We start from the raw sequence: 18,544 nt of genomic DNA on the forward strand, positions 1-18,544 counted from the left end.
ACCAATGTCAGTTCAGCTTGAGCAGGTGAAAGCTTGCCTGATTCTGCAAAAGGATGAGATTACGCTTTTGGGTTAGAAGTGGTTGCGGGCTACTGCATACTAAGAAACCATTTATTGAGGTCCGGTTGGATTACTCGATCTTCTCCCACCTCAAAATCAGCTGCTAATTCAGTGTTCTATACCAATGAGCTATTTTTGTCCTCCCTGCCCCTTCCAGCGAATGGGTCCCCCTGACTAACAAAAGTGATTCAAACAGATTTTTATACCTTTTCATAGGAGACTTCATGACGTATTTTATACTGTGCCAATGCAAGGTAGATTCAGTAATGGTCTGGACAGCCCCATACTGGAGAACTGCAGCGCCTGTCAACCTGATCCCTTCTGCTGGTATTGTTAAACAACATCAAGATTTAAAAGTATTAAACCGCAAGAGTTGGCTGGAGTAAGGCCGAAGGCTCCAATGTTTGGGAGTTGCACAGTTCTCAGTCTTTTCATGTTTCTCTCAAAGAGCGAAGGGCCCTCTTATTTCTCCTTCTCATTCATATATGGAATTGAATGAGGGCTAATCAAAAAATGAATTAGAGCTGGACGTAGGAATGCAGCAGAAGACCCAGCAAATGCATTTTAAAGTTGCTCTTCTAAGGATACTTTTGTACTTGACAGATCAATTTAATCCTACAGGTGCTCTAAAATGAAGAATGCATTTCAGTCATTCTTGCAGAAAATCACACAGCCATCTATTCTAGGCTGCACAGAGTTTTCCGTCCTCTCCACCTGCTAGCTTGTTGTTGCAATATGTGTCAATTCTGGAGAATTGTCTGCTATGCTAGAATGCCCGGCCCTATTCAAATGTTCATTGTACTTCCTGCAAAAATATCAAAAGAAAAACAAAGATTTGGTTTTGGAAAAATAATTCATTACCATCTTGTAAAAATCAAAACGTTCACATTTGATTCAAAAAAAGAGAGGCTAGGTCTCACTATTTTGCTCAAGCTGTGTTACACCTACTGCTCTCAGGTGCTGTCCTGCTACCGATGGGCATGGAAGCTTTGGCCTGCTCTGTTTCCAGCCTGGGTTGGTGCACCTCTCAATACACAACCTGAAATTCTAGAGCTCCCTCTAGAACACCATATTGATACCCAACGTAGCATGGACACCTGATCGCAGCCCAGAACCCCTGAGCTCAAGCAATCCACAAGCCTCAGCCTCCCAAGTAGCTAGGACAACAGGCACACGCCACCATGCCCAGCAAACACAGCACATGTCCTAATGATGAAATGCATTGCTTAAGTAAGGATAATGATAAAGTACGGTGTAATGAATTGATGGTATGCCAACCGTATTTCAAGAAAATCTATTTCACTATCCTGCAAAGAAAGGAAAATAATGTCTTATCAAGAAGCAGTGTGAATATGGGAAGGGCCTTTAAAAAAGATGTGGAGTTTCCTAAAGGAAAAGAAGAGGGTTGAACTGATTTAAGGGAGAGAGGAAGTAGGGTCAGAAAGTTTGTGAAGGGGATGTGAATACAATATAGATACTAGTATTTAGTGAGTGAGAGATAGGTAGAGGGAGAGAGGAGAAGGAAAGTGAGGGAGAAGAGCCAACTTAGGGCTGAGTTTCTCATTATCTGCCAGTGACTCCCTGTAGAACCTTACAGGCACAATTCAGGCTCTTCTGTAGCCATCCATCCCTTCTTGTTATGCCGAGCCAGCCAATGTTGAGAAAAGCACCAAGGGTCACAATGATGGAAGACATCTGCCACATTGGAAGTTATAAAGTGGTATGCAGTGGGAGGGCTAGAAGAGTTATTATAAAGAATGAATATGCGTCATTCTGTTCTCTAGCCTCAACAGCTTCAAGAGAGTAACTCTTGCTGGCCAAGAAGACCAATGTCAGTTCAGCTTGAGCAGGTGAAAGCTTGCCTGATTCTGCAAAAGGATGAGATTACGCTTTTGGGTTAGAAGTGGTTGCGGGCTACTGCATACTAAGAAACCGTTTATTGAGGTCCGGTTGGATTACTCTATCTTCTCCCACCTCAAAATCAGCTGCTAATTCAGTGTTCTATACCAATGAGCTATTTTTGTCCTCCCTGCCCCTTCCAGCGAATGGGTCCCCCTGACTAACAAAAGTGATTCAAACAGATTTGTATACCTTTTCATAGGAGACTTCATGACGTATTTTATACTGTGCCAATGCAAGGTAGATTGAGTAATGATCTGGACAGCCCCATACTGGAGAACTGCAGCGCCTGTCAACCTGATCCCTTCTGCTGGTATTGTTAAACAACATCAAGATTTAAAAGTATTAAACCGCAAGAGTTGGCTGGAGTAAGGCCGAAGGCTCCAATGTTTGGGAGTTGCACAGTTCTCAGTCTTTTCATGTTCCTCTCAAAGAGCGAAGGGCCCTCTTATTTCTCCTTCTCATTCATATATGGAATTGAATGAGGGCTAATCAAAAAATGAATTAGAGCTGGACGTAGGAATGCAGCAGAAGACCCAGCAAATGCATTTCAAAGTTGCTCTTCTAAGGATACTTTTGTACTTGACAGATCAATTTAATCCTACAGGTGCTCTAAAATGAAGAATGCATTTCAGTCATTCTTGCAGAAAATCACACAGCCATCTATTCTAGGCTGCACAGAGTTTTCCGTCCTCTCCACCTGCTAGCTTGTTGTTGCAATATGTTGCAATTCTGGAGAATTTTCTGCTATGCTAGAATGCCCAGCCCTATTCAAATGTTCATTGTACTTCCTGCAAAAATATCAAAAGAAAAACAAAGATTTGGTTTTGGAAAAATAATTCATTACCATCTTGTAAAAATCAAAACGTTCACATTTGAGTCAAAAAAAGAGAGGCTAGGTCTCACTATTTTGCTCAAGCTGTGTTACACCTACTGCTCTCAGGTGCTGTCCTGCTACCGATGGGCATGGAAGCTTTGGCCTGCTCTGTTTCCAGCCTGGGTCGGTGCACCTCTCATTACACAACCTGAAATTCTAGAGCTCCCTCTAGAACACCATATTGATACCCAACGTAGCATGGACACCTGATCAACACAGCTGAGTGCAGCCCAGAACCCCTGAGCTCAAGCAATCCACAAGCCTCAGCCTCCCAAGTAGCTAGGACAACAGGCACACGCCACCATGCCCGGCAAACACAGCACATGTCCTAATGATGAAATGCATTGCTTAAGAAAGGATAATGATAAAGTACGGTGTAATGAATTGATGGTATGCCAACCGTATTTCAAGAAAATCTATTTGACTATCCTTCAAAGAAAGGAAAATAATGTCTTATCAAGAAGCAGTGTGAATATGGGAAGGGACTTTAAAAAAGATGTGGAGTTTCCTAAAGGAAAAGAAGAGGGTTGAACTGATTTAAGGGAGAGAGGAAATAGGGTCAGAAAGTTTGTGAAGGGGATGTGAATACAATATAGATACTAGTATTTAGAGAGTGAGAGATAGGTAGAGGGAGAGAGGAGAAAGAAAGTGAGAGAGAAGAGCCAACTTAGGGCTGAGTTTCTCATTATCTGCCAGTGACTCCCTGTAGAACCTTACAGGCACAATTCAGGCTCTCCTGTAGCCATCCATCCCTTCTTGTTATGCCGAGCCAGCCAATGTTGAGAAAAGTAGCAAGGGTCACAATGATGGAAGACATCTGCAACATTGGAAGTTATAAAGTGGTATGGAGTGGGAGGGCTAGAAGAGTTAATATAAAGAATGAATACGCGTCATTCTGTTCTCTAGCCTCAACAGCTTCAAGAGAGGAACTCTTGCTGGCCGAGAAGACCAATGTCAGTTCAGCTTGAGCAGGTGAAAGCTTGCCTGATTCTGCAAAAGGATGAGATTACGCTTTTGGGTTAGAAGTGGTTGCGGGCTACTGCATACTAAGAAACCATTTATTGAGGTCCGGTTGGATTACTCGATCTTCTCCCACCTCAAAATCAGCTGCTAATTCAGTGTTCTATACCAATGAGCTATTTATATCCTCCCTGCCCCTTCCAGCGAATGGGTCCCCCTGACTAACAAAAGTGATTCAAACAGATTTGTATACCTTTTCATAGGAGACTTCATGACGTATTTTATACTGTGCCAATGCAAGGTAGATTCAGTAATGGTCTGGACAGCCCCATACTGGAGAACTGCAGCGCCTGTCAACCTGATCCCTTCTGCTGGTATTGTTAAACAACATCAAGATTTAAAAGTATTAAACCGCAAGAGTTGGCTGGAGTAAGGCCGAAGGCTCCAATGTTTGGGAGTTGCACAGTTCTCAGTCTTTTCATGTTTCTCTCAAAGAGCGAAGGGCCCTCTTATTTCTCCTTCTCATTCATATATGGAATTGAATGAGGTCTAATCAAAAAATGAATTAGAGCTGGACGTAGGAATGCAGCAGAAGACCCAGCAAATGCATTTCAAAGTTGCTCTTCTAAGGATACTTTTGTACTTGACAGATCAATTTAATCCTACAGGTGCTCTAAAATGAAGAATGCATTTCAGTCATTCTTGCAGAAAATCACACAGCCATCTATTCTAGGCTGCACAGAGTTTTCCGTCCTCTCCACCTGCTAGCTTGTTGTTGCAATATGTGTCAATTCTGGAGAATTGTCTGCTATGCTAGAATGCCCGGCCCAGTTCAAATGTTCATTGTACTTCCTGCAAAAATATCAAAAGAAAAACAAAGATTTGGTTTTGGAAAAATAATTCATTACCATCTTGTAAAAATCAAAACGTTCACATTTGATTCAAAAAAAGAGAGTCTAGGTCTCACTATTTTGCTCAAGCTGTGTTACACCTACTGCTCTCAGGTGCTGTACTGCTACCGATGGGCATGGAAGCTTTGGCCTGCTCTGTTTCCAGCCTGGGTTGGTGCACCTCTCAATACACAACCTGAAATTCTAGAGCTCCCTCTAGAACACCATATTGATACCCAACGTAGCATGGACACCTGATCGCAGCCCAGAACCCCTGAGCTCAAGCAATCCACAAGCCTCAGCCTCCCAAGTAGCTAGGACAACAGGCACACGCCATCATGCCCAGCAAACACAGCACATGTCCTAATGATGAAATGCATTGCTTAAGTAAGGATAATGATAAAGTACGGTGTAATGAATTGATGGTATGCCAACCGTATTTCAAGAAAATCTATTTCACTATCCTGCAAAGAAAGGAAAATAATTTCTTATCAAGAAGCAGTGTGAATATGGGAAGGGCCTTTAAAAAGATGTGGAGTTTCCTAAAGGAAAAGAAGAGGGTTGAACTGATTTAAGGGAGAGAGGAAGTAGGGTCAGAAAGTTTGTGAAGGGGATGTGAATACAATATAGATACTAGTATTTAGTGAGTGAGAGATAGGTAGAGGGAGAGAGGAGAAAGAAAGTGAGGGAGAAGAGCCAACTTAGGGCTGAGTTTCTCATTATCTGCCAGTGACTCCCTGTAGAACCTTACAGGCACAATTCAGGCTCTTCTGTAGCCATCCATCCCTTCTTGTTATGCCGAGCCAGCCAATGTTGAGAAAAGCAGCAAGGGTCACAATGATGGAAGACATCTGCCACATTGGAAGTTATAAAGTGGTATGCAGTGGGAGGGCTAGAAGAGTTATTATAAAGAATGAATATGCGTCATTCTGTTCTCTAGCCTCAACAGCTTCAAGAGAGTAACTCTTGCTGGCCAAGAAGACCAATGTCAGTTCAGCTTGAGCAGGTGAAAGCTTGCCTGATTCTGCAAAAGGATGAGATTACGCTTTTGGGTTAGAAGTGGTTGCGGGCTACTGCATACTAAGAAACCGTTGATTGAGGTCCGGTTCGATTACTCGATCTTCTCCCACCTCAAAATCAGCTGCTAATTCAGTGTTCTATACCAATGAGCTATTTTTGTCCTCCCTGCCCCTTCCAGCGAATGGGTCCCCCTGACTAACAAAAGTGATTCAAACAGATTTGTATACCTTTTCATAGGAGACTTCATGACGTATTTTATACTGTGCCAATGCAAGGTAGATTGAGTAATGATCTGGACAGCCCCATACTGGAGAACTGCAACGCCTGTCAACCTGATCCCTTCTGCTGGTATTGTTAAACAACATCAAGATTTAAAAGTATTAAACCGCAAGAGTTGGCTGGTGTAAGGCCGAAGGCTCCAATGTTTGGGAGTTGCACAGTTCTCAGTCTTTTCATGTTTCTCTCAAAGAGCGAAGGGCCCTCTTATTTCTCCTTCTCATTCATATATGGAATTGAATGAGGGCTAATCAAAAAATGAATTAGAGCTGGACGTAGGAATGCAGCAGAAGACCCAGCAAATGCATTTCAAAGTTGCTCTTCTAAGGATACTTTTGTACTTGACAGATCAATTTAATCCTACAGGTGCTCTAAAATGAAGAATGCATTTCAGTCATCCTTGCAGAAAATCACACAGCCATCTATTCTAGGCTGCACAGAGTTTTCAGTTCACTCCACCTGCTAGCTTGTTGTTGCAATATGTCGCAATTCTGGAGAATTGTCTGCTATGCTAGAATGCCCGGCCCAGTTCAAATGTTCATTATGCTTCCTGCAAAAATATCAAAAGAAAAACAAAGATTTGGTTTTGGAAAAATAATTCATTACCATCTTGTAAAAATCAAAACGTTCACATTTGAGTCAAAAAAAGAGAGGCTAGGTCTCACTATTTTGCTCAAGCTGTGTTACACCTACTGCTCTCAGGTGCTGTCCTGCTACCGATGGGCATGGAAATTTCGGCCTGGTCTGTTTCCAGCCTGGGTCGGTGCACCTCTCATTACACAACCTGAAATTCTAGAGCTCCCTCTAGAACACCATATTGATACCCAACGTAGCATGGACACCTGATCAACACAGCAGAGTGCAGCCCAGAACCCCTGAGCTCAAGCAATCCACAAGCCTCAGCCTCCCAAGTAGCTAGGACAACAGGCACACGCCACCATGCCCGGCAAACACAGCACATGTCCTAATGATGAAATGCATTGCTTAAGTAAGGATAATGATAAAGTACGGTGTAATGAATTGATGGTATGCCAACCGTATTTCAAGAAAATCTATTTCACTATCCTTCAAAGAAAGGAAAATAATGTCTTATCAAGAAGCAGTGTGAATATGGGAAGGGCCTTTAAAAAAGATGTGGAGTTTCCTAAAGGAAAAGAAGAGGGTTGAACTGATTTAAGGGAGAGAGGAAGTAGGGTCAGAAAGTTTGTGAAGGGGATGTGAATACAATATAGATACTAGTATTTAGAGAGTGAGAGATAGGTAGAGGGAGAGAGGAGAAAGAAAGTGAGAGAGAAGAGCCAACTTAGGGCTGAGATTCTCATTATCTGCCAGTGACTCCCTGTAGAACCTTACAGGCACAATTCAGGCTCTCCTGTAGCCATCCATCCCTTCTTGTTATGCCGAGCCAGCCAATGTTGAGAAAAGTAGCAAGGGTCACAATGATGGAAGACATCTGCAACATTGGAAGTTATAAAGTGGTATGGAGTGGGAGGGCTAGAAGAGTTATTATAAAGAATGAATACGCGTCATTCTGTTCTCTAGCCTCAACAGCTTCAAGAGAGGAACTCTTGCTGGCCGAGAAGACCAATGTCAGTTCAGCTTGAGCAGGTGAAAGCTTGCCTGATTCTGCAAAAGGATGAGATTACGCTTTTGGGTTAGAAGTGGTTGCGGGCTACTGCATACTAAGAAACCATTTATTGAGGTCCGGTTGGATTACTCGATCTTCTCCCACCTCAAAATCAGCTGCTAATTCAGTGTTCTATACCAATGAGCTATTTTTGTCCTCCCTGCCCCTTCCAGCGAATGGGTCCCCCTGACTAACAAAAGTGATTCAAACAGATTTTTATACCTTTTCATAGGAGACTTCATGACGTATTTTATACTGTGCCAATGCAAGGTAGATTCAGTAATGGTCTGGACAGCCCCATACTGGAGAACTGCAGCGCCTGTCAACCTGATCCCTTCTGCTGGTATTGTTAAACAACATCAAGATTTAAAAGTATTAAACCGCAAGAGTTGGCTGGAGTAAGGCCGAAGGCTCCAATGTTTGGGAGTTGCACAGTTCTCAGTCTTTTCATGTTTCTCTCAAAGAGCGAAGGGCCCTCTTATTTCTCCTTCTCATTCATATATGGAATTGAATGAGGGCTAATCAAAAAATGAATTAGAGCTGGACGTAGGAATGCAGCAGAAGACCCAGCAAATGCATTTCAAAGTTGCTCTTCTAAGGATACTTTTGTACTTGACAGATCAATTTAATCCTACAGGTGCTCTAAAATGAAGAATGCATTTCAGTCATTCTTGCAGAAAATCACACAGCCATCTATTCTAGGCTGCACAGAGTTTTCCGTCCTCTCCACCTGCTAGCTTGTTGTTGCAATATGTGTCAATTCTGGAGAATTGTCTGCTATGCTAGAATGCCCGGCCCTATTCAAATGTTCATTGTACTTCCTGCAAAAATATCAAAAGAAAAACAAAGATTTGGTTTTGGAAAAATAATTCATTACCATCTTGTAAAAATCAAAACGTTCACATTTGATTCAAAAAAAGAGAGGCTAGGTCTCACTATTTTGCTCAAGCTGTGTTACACCTACTGCTCTCAGGTGCTGTCCTGCTACCGATGGGCATGGAAGCTTTGGCCTGCTCTGTTTCCAGCCTGGGTTGGTGCACCTCTCAATACACAACCTGAAATTCTAGAGCTCCCTCTAGAACACCATATTGATACCCAACGTAGCATGGACACCTGATCGCGGCCCAGAACCCCTGAGCTCAAGCAATCCACAAGCCTCAGCCTCCCAAGTAGCTAGGACAACAGGCACACGCCACCATGCCCAGCAAACACAGCACATGTCCTAATGATGAAATGCATTGCTTAAGTAAGGATAATGATAAAGTACGGTGTAATGAATTGATGGTATGCCAACCGTATTTCAAGAAAATCTATTTCACTATCCTGCAAAGAAAGGAAAATAATGTCTTATCAAGAAGCAGTGTGAATATGGGAAGGGCCTTTAAAAAGATGTGGAGTTTCCTAAAGGAAAAGAAGAGGGTTGAACTGATTTAAGGGAGAGAGGAAGTAGGGTCAGAAAGTTTGTGAAGGGGATGTGAATACAATATAGATACTAGTATTTAGTGAGTGAGAGATAGGTAGAGGGAGAGAGGAGAAGGAAAGTGAGGGAGAAGAGCCAACTTAGGGCTGAGTTTCTCATTATCTGCCAGTGACTCCCTGTAGAACCTTACAGGCACAATTCAGGCTCTTCTGTAGCCATCCATCCCTTCTTGTTATGCCGAGCCAGCCAATGTTGAGAAAAGCAGCAAGGGTCACAATGATGGAAGACATCTGCCACATTGGAAGTTATAAAGTGGTATGCAGTGGGAGGGCTAGAAGAGTTATTATAAAGAATGAATATGCGTCATTCTGTTCTCTAGCCTCAACAGCTTCAAGAGAGTAACTCTTGCTGGCCAAGAAGACCAATGTCAGTTCAGCTTGAGCAGGTGAAAGCTTGCCTGATTCTGCAAAAGGATGAGATTACGCTTTTGGGTTAGAAGTGGTTGCGGGCTACTGCATACTAAGAAACCGTTTATTGAGGTCCGGTTGGATTACTCGATCTTCTCCCACCTCAAAATCAGCTGCTAATTCAGTGTTCTATACCAATGAGCTATTTTTGTCCTCCCTGCCCCTTCCAGCGAATGGGTCCCCCTGACTAACAAAAGTGATTCAAACAGATTTGTATACCTTTTCATAGGAGACTTCATGACGTATTTTATACTGTGCCAATGCAAGGTAGATTGAGTAATGATCTGGACAGCCCCATACTGGAGAACTGCAACGCCTGTCAACCTGATCCCTTCTGCTGGTATTGTTAAACAACATCAAGATTTAAAAGTATTAAACCGCAAGAGTTGGCTGGTGTAAGGCCGAAGGCTCCAATGTTTGGGAGTTGCACAGTTCTCAGTCTTTTCATGTTTCTCTCAAAGAGCGAAGGGCCCTCTTATTTCTCCTTCTCATTCATATATGGAATTGAATGAGGGCTAATCAAAAAATGAATTAGAGCTGGACGTAGGAATGCAGCAGAAGACCCAGCAAATGCATTTCAAAGTTGCTCTTCTAAGGATACTTTTGTACTTGACAGATCAATTTAATCCTACAGGTGCTCTAAAATGAAGAATGCATTTCAGTCATTCTTGCTGAAAATCACACAGCCATCTATTCTAGGCTGCACAGAGTTTTCCGTCCTCTCCACCTGCTAGCTTGTTGTTGCAATATGTTGCAATTCTGGAGAATTGTCTGCTATGCTAGAATGCCAAGCCCTATTCAAATGTTCATTGTACTTCCTGCAAAAATATCAAAAGAAAAACAAAGATTTGGTTTTGGAAAAATAATTCATTACCATCTTGTAAAAATCAAAACGTTCACATTTGAGTCAAAAAAAGAGAGGCTAGTTCTCACTATTTTGCTCAAGCTGTGTTACACCTACTGCTCTCAGGTGCTGTCCTGCTACCGATGGGCATGGAAGCTTTGGCCTGCTCTGTTTCCAGCCTGGGTCGGTGCACCTCTCATTACACAACCTGAAATTCTAGAGCTCCCTCTAGAACACCATATTGATACCCAACGTAGCATGGACACCTGATCAACACAGCTGAGTGCAGCCCAGAACCCCTGAGCTCAAGCAATCCACAAGCCTCAGCCTCCCAAGTAGCTAGGACAACAGGCACACGCCACCATGCCCGGCAAACACAGCACAGGTCCTAATGATGAAATGCATTGCTTAAGTAAGGATAATGATAAAGTACGGTGTAATGAATTGATGGTATGCCAACCGTATTTCAAGAAAATCTATTTCACTATCCTTCAAAGAAAGGAAAATAATGTCTTATCAAGAAGCAGTGTGAATATGGGAAGGGCCTTTAAAAAGATGTGGAGTTTCCTAAAGGAAAAGAAGAGGGTTGAACTGATTTAAGGGAGAGAGGAAGTAGGGTCAGAAAGTTTGTGAAGGGGATGTGAATACAATATAGATACTAGTATTTAGTGAGTGAGAGATAGGTAGAGGGAGAGAGGAGAAAGAAAGTGAGGGAGAAGTGCCAACTTAGGGCTGAGTTTCTCATTATCTGCCAGTGACTCCCTGTAGAACCTTACAGGCACAATTCAGGCTCTTCTGTAGCCATCCATCCCTTCTTGTTATGCCGAGCCAGCCAATGATGAGAAAAGCAGCAAGGGTCACAATGATGGAAGACATCTGCCACATTGGAAGTTATAAAGTGGTATGCAGTGGGAGGGCTAGAAGAGTTATTATAAAGAATGAATATGCGTCATTCTGTTCTCTAGCCTCAACAGCTTCAAGAGAGTAACTCTTGCTGGCCAAGAAGACCAATGTCAGTTCAGCTTGAGCAGGTGAAAGCTTGCCTGATTCTGCAAAAGGATGAGATTACGCTTTTGGGTTAGAAGTGGTTGCGGGCTACTGCATACTAAGAAACCGTTTATTGAGGTCCGGTTGGATTACTCGATCTTCTCCCACCTCAAAATCAGCTGCTAATTCAGTGTTCTATACCAATGAGCTATTTTTGTCCTCCCTGCCCCTTCCAGCGAATGGGTCCCCCTGACTAACAAAAGTGATTCAAACAGATTTGTATACCTTTTCATAGGAGACTTCATGACGTATTTTATACTGTGCCAATGCAAGGTAGATTGAGTAATGATCTGGACAGCCCCATACTGGAGAACTGCAGCGCCTGTCAACCTGATCCCTTCTGCTGGTATTGTTAAACAACATCAAGATTTAAAAGTATTAAACCGCAAGAGTTGGCTGGAGTAAGGCCGAAGGCTCCAATGTTTGGGAGTTGCACAGTTCTCAGTCTTTTCATGTTTCTCTCAAAGAGCGAAGGGCCCTCTTATTTCTCCTTCTCATTCATATATGGAATTGAATGAGGGCTAATCAAAAAATGAATTAGAGCTGGACGTAGGAATGCAGCAGAAGACCCAGCAAATGCATTTCAAAGTTGCTCTTCTAAGGATACTTTTGTACTTGACAGATCAATTTAATCCTACAGGTGCTCTAAAATGAAGAATGCATTTCAGTCATTCTTGCAGAAAATCACACAGCCATCTATTCTAGGCTGCACAGAGTTTTCCGTCCTCTCCACCTGCTAGCTTGTTGTTGCAATATGTTGCAATTCTGGAGAATTGTCTGCTATGCTAGAATGCCCAGCCCTATTCAAATGTTCATTGTACTTCCTGCAAAAATATCAAAAGAAAAACAAAAATTTGGTTTTGGAAAAATAATTCATTACCATCTTGTAAAAATCAAAACGTTCACATTTGAGTCAAAAAAAGAGAGGCTAGGTCTCACTATTCTGCTCAAGCTGTGTTACACCTACTGCTCTCAGGTGCTGTCCTGCTACCGATGGGCATGGAAGCTTTGGCCTGCTCTGTTTCCAGCCTGGGTCGGTGCACCTCTCATTACACAACCTGAAATTCTAGAGCTCCCTCTAGAACACCATATTGATACCCAACGTAGCATGGACACCTGATCAACACAGCTGAGTGCAGCCCAGAACCCCTGAGCTCAAGCAATCCACAAGCCTCAGCCTCCCAAGTAGCTAGGACAACAGGCACACGCCACCATGCCCGGCAAACACAGCACATGTCCTAATGATGAAATGCATTGCTTAAGAAAGGATAATGATAAAGTACGGTGTAATGAATTGATGGTATGCCAACCGTATTTCAAGAAAATCTATTTCACTATCCTTCAAAGAAAGGAAAATAATGTCTTATCAAGAAGCAGTGTGAATATGGGAAGGGCCTTTAAAAAAGATGTGGAGTTTCCTAAAGGAAAAGAAGAGGGTTGAACTGATTTAAGGGAGAGAGGAAATAGGGTCAGAAAGTTTGTGAAGGGGATGTGAATACAATATAGATACTAGTATTTAGAGAGTGAGAGATAGGTAGAGGGAGAGAGGAGAAAGAAAGTGAGAGAGAAGAGCCAACTTAGGGCTGAGTTTCTCATTATCTGCCAGTGACTCCCTGTAGAACCTTACAGGCACAATTCAGGCTCTCCTGTAGCCATCCATCCCTTCTTGTTATGCCGAGCCAGCCAATGTTGAGAAAAGTAGCAAGGGTCACAATGATGGAAGACATCTGCAACATTGGAAGTTATAAAGTGGTATGGAGTGGGAGGGCTAGAAGAGTTATTATAAAGAATGAATACGCGTCATTCTGTTCTCTAGCCTCAACAGCTTCAAGAGAGGAACTCTTGCTGGCCGAGAAGACCAATGTCAGTTCAGCTTGAGCAGGTGAAAGCTTGCCTGATTCTGCAAAAGGATGAGATTACGCTTTTGGGTTAGAAGTGGTTGCGGGCTACTGCATACTAAGAAACCATTTATTGAGGTCCGGTTGGATTACTCGATCTTCTCCCACCTCAAAACCAGCTGCTAATTCAGTGTTCTATACCAATGAGCTATTTATATCCTCCCTGCCCCTTCCAGCGAATGGGTCCCCCTGACTAACAAAAGTGATTCAAACAGATTTGTATACCTTTTCATAGGAGACTTCATGACGTATTTTATACTGTGCCAATACAATGTAGATTCAGTAATGGTCTGGACAGCCCCATACTGGAGAACTGCAGCGCCTGTCAACCTGATCCCTTCTGCTGGTATTGTTAAACAACATCAAGATTTAAAAGTATTAAACCGCAAGAGTTGGCTGGAGTAAGGCCGAAGGCTCCAATGTTTGGGAGTTGCACAGTTCTCAGTCTTTTCATGTTTCTCTCAAAGAGCGAAGGGCCCTCTTATTTCTCCTTCTCATTCATATATGGAATTGAATGAGGGCTAATCAAAAAATGAATTAGAGCTGGACGTAGGAATGCAGCAGAAGACCCAGCAAATGCATTTCAAAGTTGCTCTTCTAAGGATACTTTTGTACTTGACAGATCAATTTAATCCTACAGGTGCTCTAAAATGAAGAATGCATTTCAGTCATTCTTGCAGAAAATCACACAGCCATCTATTCTAGGCTGCACAGAGTTTTCCGTCCTCTCCACCTGCTAGCTTGTTGTTGCAATATGTGTCAATTCTGGAGAATTGTCTGCTATGCTAGAATGCCCGGCCCTATTCAAATGTTCATTGTACTTCCTGCAAAAATATCAAAAGAAAAACAAAGATTTGGTTTTGGAAAAATAATTCATTACCATCTTGTAAAAATCAAAACGTTCACATTTGATTCAAAAAAAGAGAGGCTAGGTCTCACTATTTTGCTCAAGCTGTGTTACACCTACTGCTCTCAGGTGCTGTCCTGCTACCGATGGGCATGGAAGCTTTGGCCTGCTCTGTTTCCAGCCTGGGTTGGTGCACCTCTCAATACACAACCTGAAATTCTAGAGCTCCCTCTAGAACACCATATTGATACCCAACGTAGCATGGACACCTGATCGCAGCCCAGAACCCCTGAGCTCAAGCAATCCACAAGCCTCAGCCTCCCAAGTAGCTAGGACAACAGGCACACGCCATCATGCCCAGCAAACACAGCACATGTCCTAATGATGAAATGCATTGCTTAAGTAAGGATAATGATAAAGTACGGTGTAATGAATTGATGGTATGCCAACCGTATTTCAAGAAAATCTATTTCACTATCCTGCAAAGAATGGAAAATAATGTCTTATCAAGAAGCAGTGTGAATATGGGAAGGGCCTTTAAAAAGATGTGGAGTTTCCTAAAGGAAAAGAAGAGGGTTGAACTGATTTAAGGGAGAGAGGAAGTAGGGTCAGAAAGTTTGTGAAGGGGATGTGAATACAATATAGATACTAGTATTTAGTGAGTGAGAGATAGGTAGAGGGAGAGAGGAGAAAGAAAGTGAGGGAGAAGAGCCAACTTAGGGCTGAGTTTCTCATTATCTGCCAGTGACTCCCTGTAGAACCTTACAGGCACAATTCAGGCTCTTCTGTAGCCATCCATCCCTTCTTGTTATGCCGAGCCAGCCAATGTTGAGAAAAGCAGCAAGGGTCACAATGATGGAAGACATCTGCCACATTGGAAGTTATAAAGTGGTATGCAGTGGGAGGGCTAGAAGAGTTATTATAAAGAATGAATATGCGTCATTCTGTTCTCTAGCCTCAACAGCTTCAAGAGAGTAACTCTTGCTGGCCAAGAAGACCAATGTCAGTTCAGCTTGAGCAGGTGAAAGCTTGCCTGATTCTGCAAAAGGATGAGATTACGCTTTTGGGTTAGAAGTGGTTGCGGGCTACTGCATACTAAGAAACCGTTTATTGAGGTCCGGTTGGATTACTCGATCTTCTCCCACCTCAAAATCAGCTGCTAATTCAGTGTTCTATACCAATGAGCTATTTTTGTCCTCCCTGCCCCTTCCAGCGAATGGGTCCCCCTGACTAACAAAAGTGATTCAAACAGATTTGTATACCTTTTCATAGGAGACTTCATGACGTATTTTATACTGTGCCAATGCAAGGTAGATTGAGTAATGATCTGGACAGCCCCATACTGGAGAACTGCAACGCCTGTCAACCTGATCCCTTCTGCTGGTATTGTTAAACAACATCAAGATTTAAAAGTATTAAACCGCAAGAGTTGGCTGGTGTAAGGCCGAAGGCTCCAATGTTTGGGAGTTGCACAGTTCTCAGTCTTTTCATGTTTCTCTCAAAGAGCGAAGGGCCCTCTTATTTCTCCTTCTCATTCATATATGGAATTGAATGAGGGCTAATCAAAAAATGAATTAGAGCTGGACGTAGGAATGCAGCAGAAGACCCAGCAAATGCATTTCAAAGTTGCTCTTCTAAGGATACTTTTGTACTTGACAGATCAATTTAATCCTACAGGTGCTCTAAAATGAAGAATGCATTTCAGTCATTCTTGCAGAAAATCACACAGCCATCTATTCTAGGCTGCACAGAGTTTTCCGTCCTCTCCACCTGCTAGCTTGTTGTTGCAATATGTTGCAATTCTGGAGAATTGTCTGCTATGCTAGAATGCCAAGCCCTATTCAAATGTTCATTGTACTTCCTGCAAAAATATCAAAAGAAAAACAAAGATTTGGTTTTGGAAAAATAATTCATTACCATCTTGTAAAAATCAAAACGTTCACATTTGAGTCAAAAAAAGAGAGGCTAGGTCTCACTATTTTGCTCAAGCTGTGTTACACCTACTGCTCTCAGGTGCTGTCCTGCTACCGATGGGCATGGAAGCTTTGGCCTGCTCTGTTTCCAGCCTGGGTCGGTGCACCTCTCATTACACAACCTGAAATTCTAGAGCTCCCTCTAGAACACCATATTGATACCCAACATAGCATGGACACCTGATCAACACAGCTGAGTGCAGCCCAGAACCCCTGAGCTCAAGCAATCCACAAGCCTCAGCCTCCCAAGTAGCTAGGACAACAGGCACACGCCACCATGCCATGCAAACACAGCACATGTCCTAATGATGAAATGCATTGCTTAAGTAAGGATAATGATAAAGTACGGTGTAATGAATTGATGGTATGCCAACCGTATTTCAAGAAAATCTATTTCACTATCCTGCAAAGAAAGGAAAATAATGTCTTATCAAGAAGCAGTGTGAATATGGGAAGGGCCTTTAAAAAAGATGTGGAGTTTCCTAAAGGAAAAGAAGAGGGTTGAACTGATTTAAGGGAGAGAGGAAGTAGGGTCAGAAAGTTTGTGAAGGGGATGTGAATACAATATAGATACTAGTATTTAGTGAGTGAGAGATAGGTAGAGGGAGAGAGGAGAAAGAAAGTGAGGGAGAAGAGCCAACTTAGGGCTGAGTTTCTCATTATCTGCCAGTGACTCCCTGTAGAACCTTACAGGCACAATTCAGGCTCTTCTGTAGCCATCCATCCCTTCTTGTTATGCCGAGCCAGCCAATGATGAGAAAAGCAGCAAGGGTCACAATGATGGAAGACATCTGCCACATTGGAAGTTATAAAGTGGTATGCAGTGGGAGGGCTAGAAGAGTTATTATAAAGAATGAATATGCGTCATTCTGTTCTCTAGCCTCAACAGCTTCAAGAGAGTAACTCTTGCTGGCCAAGAAGACCAATGTCAGTTCAGCTTGAGCAGGTGAAAGCTTGCCTGATTCTGCAAAAGGATGAGATTACGCTTTTGGGTTAGAAGTGGTTGCGGGCTACTGCATACTAAGAAACCGTTTATTGAGGTCCAGTTGGATTACTTGATCTTCTCCCACCTCAAAATCAGCTGTTAATTCAGTGTTCTATACCAATGAGCTATTTTTGTCCTCCCTGCCCCTTCCAGCGAATGGGTCCCCCTGACTAACAAAAGTGATTCAAACAGATTTGTATACCTTTTCATATGAGACTTCATGACGTATTTTATACTGTGCCAATGCAAGGTAGATTGAGTAATGATCTGGACAGCCCCATACTGGAGAACTTCAGCGCCTGTCAACCTGATCCCTTCTGCTGGTATTGTTAAACAACATCAAGATTTAAAAGTATTAAACCGCAAGAGTTGGCTGGAGTAAGGCCGAAGGCTCCAATGTTTGGGAGTTGCACAGTTCTCAGTCTTTTCATGTTCCTCTCAAAGAGCGAAGGGCCCTCTTATTTCTCCTTCTCATTCATATATGGAATTGAATGAGGGCTAATCAAAAAATGAATTAGAGCTGGACGTAGGAATGCAGCAGAAGACCAAGCAAATGCATTTGAAAGTTGCTCTTCTAAGGATACTTTTGTACTTGACAGATCAATTTAATCCTACAGGTGCTCTAAAATGAAGAATGCATTTCAGTCATTCTTGCAGAAAATCACACAGCCATCTATTCTAGGCTGCACAGAGTTTTCCGTCCTCTCCACCTGCTAGCTTGTTGTTGCAATATGTTGCAATTCTGGAGAATTGTCTGCTATGCTAGAATGCCCAGCCCTATTCAAATGTTCATTGTACTTCCTGCAAAAATATCAAAAGAAAAACAAAGATTTGGTTTTGGAAAAATAATTCATTACCATCTTGTAAAAATCAAAACGTTCACATTTGAGTCAAAAAAAGAGAGGCTAGGTCTCACTATTTTGCTCAAGCTGTGTTACACCTACTGCTCTCAGGTGCTGTCCTGCTACCGATGGGCATGGAAGCTTTGGCCTGCTCTGTTTCCAGCCTGGGTCGGTGCACCTCTCATTACACAACCTGAAATTCTAGAGCTCCCTCTAGAACACCATATTGATACCCAACGTAGCATGGACACCTGATCAACACAGCTGAGTGCAGCCCAGAACCCCTGAGCTCAAGCAATCCACAAGCCTCAGCCTCCCAAGTAGCTAGGACAACAGGCACACGCCACCATGCCCGGCAAACACAGCACATGTCCTAATGATGAAATGCATTGCTTAAGAAAGGATAATGATAAAGTACGGTGTAATGAATTGATGGTATGCCAACCGTATTTCAAGAAAATCTATTTCACTATCCTTCAAAGAAAGGAAAATAATGTCTTATCAAGAAGCAGTGTGAATATGGGAAGGGCCTTTAAAAAAGATGTGGAGTTTCCTAAAGGAAAAGAAGAGGGTTGAACTGATTTAAGGGAGAGAGGAAATAGGGTCAGAAAG

The 18,544-nt window shown here is 42.6% G+C and overlaps 10 non-coding genes across 10 annotated transcripts; all 10 read right to left on the bottom strand.

Moving 5' to 3' along the window:
• Window positions 1-963: 963 nt before the first annotated feature.
• On the bottom strand, window positions 964-1,250 carry LOC147734148 (signal recognition particle RNA). Its single transcript, XR_015307799.1, has one exon.
• Window positions 1,251-2,848: 1,598 nt separating this feature from the next.
• Window positions 2,849-3,148, bottom strand: LOC147734149 (signal recognition particle RNA). Its single transcript, XR_015307788.1, has one exon.
• A 1,598-nt stretch (window positions 3,149-4,746) lies between these two features.
• LOC147734150 (signal recognition particle RNA) lies at window positions 4,747-5,033 on the bottom strand. Its single transcript, XR_015307816.1, has one exon.
• A 1,597-nt stretch (window positions 5,034-6,630) lies between these two features.
• Window positions 6,631-6,930, bottom strand: LOC147734151 (signal recognition particle RNA). The gene has a single exon (XR_015308041.1).
• A 1,598-nt stretch (window positions 6,931-8,528) lies between these two features.
• LOC147734152 (signal recognition particle RNA) lies at window positions 8,529-8,815 on the bottom strand. Its single transcript, XR_015307806.1, has one exon.
• A 1,597-nt stretch (window positions 8,816-10,412) lies between these two features.
• On the bottom strand, window positions 10,413-10,712 carry LOC147734153 (signal recognition particle RNA). The gene has a single exon (XR_015308286.1).
• Window positions 10,713-12,309: 1,597 nt separating this feature from the next.
• On the bottom strand, window positions 12,310-12,609 carry LOC147734154 (signal recognition particle RNA). Its single transcript, XR_015307973.1, has one exon.
• A 1,598-nt stretch (window positions 12,610-14,207) lies between these two features.
• LOC147734155 (signal recognition particle RNA) lies at window positions 14,208-14,494 on the bottom strand. Its single transcript, XR_015307808.1, has one exon.
• A 1,597-nt stretch (window positions 14,495-16,091) lies between these two features.
• Window positions 16,092-16,391, bottom strand: LOC147734156 (signal recognition particle RNA). Its single transcript, XR_015308272.1, has one exon.
• Window positions 16,392-17,989: 1,598 nt separating this feature from the next.
• LOC147734157 (signal recognition particle RNA) lies at window positions 17,990-18,289 on the bottom strand. Its single transcript, XR_015307800.1, has one exon.
• Window positions 18,290-18,544: the final 255 nt, after the last annotated feature.

The sequence above is a fragment of the Lissotriton vulgaris genome, chromosome 1_2 (assembly GCF_964263255.1).
Source record: "Lissotriton vulgaris chromosome 1_2, aLisVul1.2, whole genome shotgun sequence".
Classification (NCBI taxonomy): Eukaryota; Metazoa; Chordata; class Amphibia; order Caudata; family Salamandridae; genus Lissotriton; species Lissotriton vulgaris.